Raw genomic sequence first — 6000 nt, 5'->3', positions numbered from 1 at the left:
CGTGGGCCCCACCCATGGGTCTTCTCCCTCCTCGCGCCGCCGCGCCAGGTGCACGCGCCCGCACCACCATCGTGCTCTGGCCACGCCCAGCCGGCCGAGCCACCCTGGCTGAGCAGCCCAACCATTCGCGCCCATAACCATCGTTCCTTCCCCTTCCTCTTCCCCCCGCTTTCTCTCACCTTCAATGGAATAACGGCCGCCATTAATGGCCGATTGAAGGAGCCGCTGGCGCCCCTTCTCCTCCCTCAGAGCCCCTTCCCCTCTCTCTCTATAAATAGATCGACCGAGCTCTGCTCCTCCCTTCACCCGAATTCGCCCAGCTCTCCTCTCTCCCTGCTCGCGCCCACGCTCTGCTCATTGGAAACTCGCCCACGCCGTCGTTCCCCGGTGTCCCTGCGCACCTCGCTGTTCCCCATCCGAGCTTGCCCGGCCTCGTCCGCGACCGCGCCCGAGATAGCCAGACTGTGTACGTCCCCAACTAAGCCCTGGCCGCGACTGCCTCGCCCCTCCCCTCGTCGAACCCCTCCCTGCGCACGAGCACGAGCCCAACGTAGAAGAAAGATAGTTTGCATTTTGGCCCTCCGGTTTTTTGTAAATTATTCCTCTATTTTCTGCAGTACAAATGTATTTAAAAGAAGTCCTAAAATCTTACGTGCTACTCCCCGAAGTATACGTTTAATTGTGAATCAACCCCGACAACAATATTTTGGATATGGACATTATTTTTATATTTCGAAAATAAATAATTTTACGGTTCATTAACTTTGTACTAGAAGTGTTTATGATTAACTTCTCATTTTAGCGTATAAAACAATATTATGTTATTAGTTGTTTAAGTATAATTTTACTGATATAAGAAATTGAAAGAGGTACTAGGCCACATCTTTTTAGTCAAGTTAAAATATAGATTTTTACTAATCATGATATAAGTATTCATACACATATCTCTTATTATTGTTGGAGGCCTTCGTCTTCCGAAGGTCCTCAAAAACACGACTAACATATTTTCCAAGCATAATACATTCACAGGGACCTTCGGCCTTGGGATGAAGTTGTATATGATATGAAAAGCGTGGTCCGAAAGAAGGATGAACCAGTTCCGAAGCTACACGTGGAGAAGCTTCGGCTTAGCGGTGGAAAATGAAACCGACTTAAAAAGGAAAAAGCCATCTAGTCCTCTATAGATTGTCCTTAAGTCAATAGTAAATATCAAGGGCATGGATGTAATTTTACACAGGATGCGTCATGTGCCTATAAATAGATGAACAGTAACACCGTACTGTTCACGCTGACTTGTATTCACTCGCACGTCACACTTGGATCCTCACCTTCCATCAAGCCAAAGGTATAAATGTTATTCAATATTGTTGATGATCTTTATATAATGAGAATATAAATAATCTAATGATATTATATGATTATTTATGTTTTCTTTATATATGTCATATGATTCTGTTCTTCATTATGTATTGAGATGATGAAGGTATGTCCTTCATGACCTTCGTCTGAAGATCATTATATCCTAAGGGAAATAATGCTTCGAAGGACGAAGGTCTTTAACCATTAACATTTGTGTTGCCTTGTTCTTAATTCATAGCATTTGAGAACAAGTCCCCAACATTGGCGCCCACCTCCCGTGAACTCATTCAACCACCTTCGGCAAGCTGTGACCTTCGTCATGCCGCCGAAGAAAGCTTCAGCGCTGGGGGCTGCATTGCAACCACTGGACGTCAACCAAGAAACACTGTGTGAAGCTAGAAGCCAAAAAAAGGAAGGCTACAAGTCCAATGCCTTAGGAGGAGGAGCTGGACCAAGAAATAAGGGACCTCGAAGCCATCCATCAATAGGTCTAGAGGAAGAAGGAGAAGATGCTTCGTCTCTCCGATCTACAGAAGAAGATCGATGAGGCTGCTGAGGAAATGTGTCATCTCACTCAAGATGACCAGGATCAGAGACCTCAACTTAGAGATCTTCGTCAGGACAATTCCTACGATGATGATGAGTGGTATGATGATTTCCATCATGGAAATTTTGGTTTTGATGATGCTTCTCCTCTGTCAGCAGAACTGCAGACTACCCCATGGCCCCCATCATACAAGCCACCCCAACTCCCCATGTATGATGGGCATTTAGATCCGAAGTAGCTTCTGATGAGCTACGAAGCAACCATATCTTCATATGGGGGCAATACCACAGTCATGGCGAAATCCTTCGTCATGGCAGTCAAGAATGTTGCGCAAACCTGGTACTCCTCTCTTCGGCCAGGAACAATCACATCATGGCAGAAGCTAAAGGACATGCTGATCACCAGTTTCCAAGGGTTTTAGACGAAGCCGGTTACTGCTCAAGCTTTTGTTCCAGTGCACGCAAGACCACGAGGAATACCTCCAGGTGTATGTCCGAAGGTTCTTGCATCTGAGAGCACAGGCGCCCACGGTGCCCAATGAAATCGTCATTGAGGCCATGATTAAAGGGCTTTGGCCAGGACCTACGGCTCAATACTTCGCCAGGAAACCCCCTTAGACTCTGGAGAAGCTGCTTCAGAAAATGGATGAGTACATCCAGGCCGATAATGATTTCCGCTAAAGAAGGGAAGAAGCTTATAGGTTTTCTGAGATGACTAGGGGCTTCGGAGGAAGAATCCACCCTAGGCATGTCAGATCAATCCACAACTCTAGTCAAAGTGATGACAGAGGAAGCCAGTTTCAGAGGCCATAGCATAGCTCACAGTCTTTAGGGTAGCAGCAGAGCTCTTTCAGGCCACCAGCTCCAAGGGGCAGAGGCGGCAGGGGCTTCGGAGGAAGATATGGGGATCAGCCCAGGAAACTCTATTGCTTATTCTGTGGTGAAGACAAGGGCCACGCTACAAGAACATGCCAGGTCACCATTAAGAAGCAAAAAGAGATTGTCGAAGCAGAAGCGCGGCAGAATCAACAGAAGCAGGTTTTACATACTGCTTCGTGCTACTCTCCCTATATACCAGAATACGTGGGTAATCAACCTGTAGCATCTGTTGCTTCGGCAAGTCATTCACAAGCTTCCTGGCCCCAGCTCCCACTACCACCACCATTGCCACCTACTCATACCCGAAGCCAGCAGCCAGAAGGGCACCAGCACGCCCAACAGCAGCGCGACTTCAGGGAGGAGTATGAAGCTCGTACAGTTAATAGCACTGTACCAGAATCGAAGCATATATACTGAGGAATATCCTACTTTTGATGTACTTTTATCTTTCATGCCATTTTATTTTTTGTGTGAGAAACAAGTAATGAAGAGCTTAATTTCAATTCTTTGTAATAATTGTGCCTGCACCAGAGTGAAATATATCTTCCTCATGGATTTACGAAGCTTGAAAGACGTGTCTAAGAAAGCGGAGTAAAATTCCAAAGCTCAAAAGTCGTTCCTAAAGGAATGTAGAGCCAAAAATTATGATCCGAAGCTGCAAAAAAGTCGTTCCTAAGGGAGCGTAGCGTAAGTTTTCTTCTCAAAAGTCGTTCCTAAAGAAATGCAGATCCAAAAATTATGATCCGAAATTGCAAAAAAGTCGTTCCCAAGGGAGCGCAGCGTAAGTTTTCTGCTCAAAAGTCATTCCTAAGAGAATGCAGAGCCAAATACCACCAAAATATAAGGTGAAGAAGCTCAAAAGTCGTTTCTAAGGGGATGCAGAGCTTAAATGCCACCGAAATAGAAGGTGAAGAAGCTCAAAAGTCGTTCCTACTGGGATGCAGAGCTTAAAGACTCAAAAGTCGTTCCCAAGGGGATGCAGAGTCTTGTGCGTTACAGTGTGGGCGCGTGCGTGTGTATGGTCGACATCACCATCATTTTGCATCATATCATCGTATCATTCCGCATAACATTACATCATACATCATATCGCATTAACGGCACAAAAATTGAATACGAAGCAAAACTTCGTCAAGTGCTTTGTCAAAATGAAAATGTGCTTCTGGAAATACAGTTTTATCAGACTTGCCATAGAAGGGCTCTTTCTTTACGAAGCATGAAAAGAAGGGAAGGTGTTTTTTCGCCAAAGGCTCAAAAACGGTATGTGTGCAAATTTCATGCATCATAAAGAGATATATTACAGTAATTTACATGTCCCATCAATTATTCCATACATCAAATATTACAAAGTATTCTTACAATAAGGTTACAAGATATTATCACAATAGTCTACTCTTCTCTAAGGATCTTTTCTGCAGCTTCGTTTAATAACTTGTCGACAACTTCGTCGATAATAGAGTTTGCAATGCTTATAACATACAGTGCTTCTTTCATCTCCGGATCAGCCAGGGGATTGTACGGCTCTGGCAGCGGTGATAGCTCAGCTGTAGTAGGTAAACTATTAGTTCGAAGCTACAAAGTAAGTACCGAAGTTAAAATTCAAAAACAATACCTATGCGCCTTTCGCGTTCAGCAGCCTCTTCAGTTCGCCTAGCTTCTTCTCGGGCGTCATGGGTGTCTTTTTCATTCTTTTTTATAATTTCGTTGGCTAATTCTCGGCCACCGTTTACCCAGACATCAGAATAAAACTTTCCACCCACTAAAGTTGCTTCGGCTGAAGGGTCCTTCGTGTTGTCTATGGAGAAGGCGACTTCGGCCTGAGCTGCAGCTTTCACGTGATCGCATCCAGCCTTCTCCAGAATAGCTGCAATTCCCCGGGCGCCGGAGAAAGCGCAAATATCTCCGCGATCGTTTAGAATTTCTTCAAAAGCTTCGGCTTCCTCGCTTATCCATTCAATGACGCCTTTGGGGTCGCCTCGAATGAAGTTCTCCTCAGAGGAGTAAGCACCTACCTTTGTAAAGCTGTTTTTCAAATTTTTCACGCAATCCAAGGATTTTCTGAAGCATCTTTTCTTGGATTCGCGAACCTCCTCAATATTTTTCTCTAGTCTGGCCTTCCACCATTCACTTATTTCTTGGCTAGCCTTTGCAACTTCACAATTTTCTTTGGCTTCGGCTAGTTGTTTCCGAAGGTTTTCAACCTCGGTTTTTTGGGCTTTGGCCTGAGCATTGTATTTAGCTTCGTCTTCTTTCATTTTACTCACCAATGAAATTAAAATTTTGTCTTTCACTAGACCTTCATTTCTCAGCTCAATTACCTCTGAGCGAAGGTTGCTGAGAGCTATTGTGCAGCTTTCATCTTCAGAGCTTTTTTGAGACCTCAAAGCATTGCTAAGAATTAAGCCCTGAAAGAAAAAGAGAATTAAGCATGACAATGAAATACTTCATTTCAAACTTTAAAGTTAACAGCTTTTGTACCTTTATACTGTTGTATGCAAGGCTATCAGCAAGATATACTGTTGTATGCAAGGCTATCAACAAGATCATCCTTCGCCATGGCCGAAAGGCCTTCCTCAAGCTTCGGAAATCCCATACTTTTAGCTATCTCCCGGCAAACGGATATTTCTTTGTTGTCCGGGAGACAGTATAGGAAGTCATCTTCGTCAGTGTCATTGAACACTAAGGCCCCCTTCAGATATTTTAGTTTCTGGGCGTAGTGTCTGGCTTCTAAGATTTCTTCTTCGGATAATTTTTTCCCCGAAGCATGTCGATAACGTAATCAACATCTTCGGCCGGAGCTTTGGGGGCAGGAGATTTTGCTTTTTCTATCATACCTTGCCCCACCGCCATGCCAGTATCTGAGGTTTGTTGCTCAGCTTTATCCTCAGGCACGGCAGCCTTCGTCTCAATGGGCACTGAAGGCCCAACTTCGGCTCCGGCCTGGACTTTGACACCTTCGATAGCTTTCTTAGTAGGAGCAGGGCTCAAGGCCTTTGTGGTCTCCATGACAGCGTCTAGCACGCTGGCCATCCTCCTCTTGGGAGTTGCGGCAGGAGCCTTTTGCACTTTCGGCAATTCTGCCTTTGCTGGTGGGTTCAGTATTTCTGGCATTATCACTATTTTTTCCAATTTTGGCTCTTCGGCCGCATTATCTTTGGCTTCGCCTGGCCTGACTGTAGGCACCTTTGGCACTATAATCGATTCTTCAGCGCTCTG

This window comes from Zea mays, chromosome 1, assembly GCF_902167145.1.
Source record: "Zea mays cultivar B73 chromosome 1, Zm-B73-REFERENCE-NAM-5.0, whole genome shotgun sequence".
Taxonomy (NCBI): domain Eukaryota; kingdom Viridiplantae; phylum Streptophyta; class Magnoliopsida; order Poales; family Poaceae; genus Zea; species Zea mays.
This window is presented reverse-complemented; position numbering follows the sequence as displayed.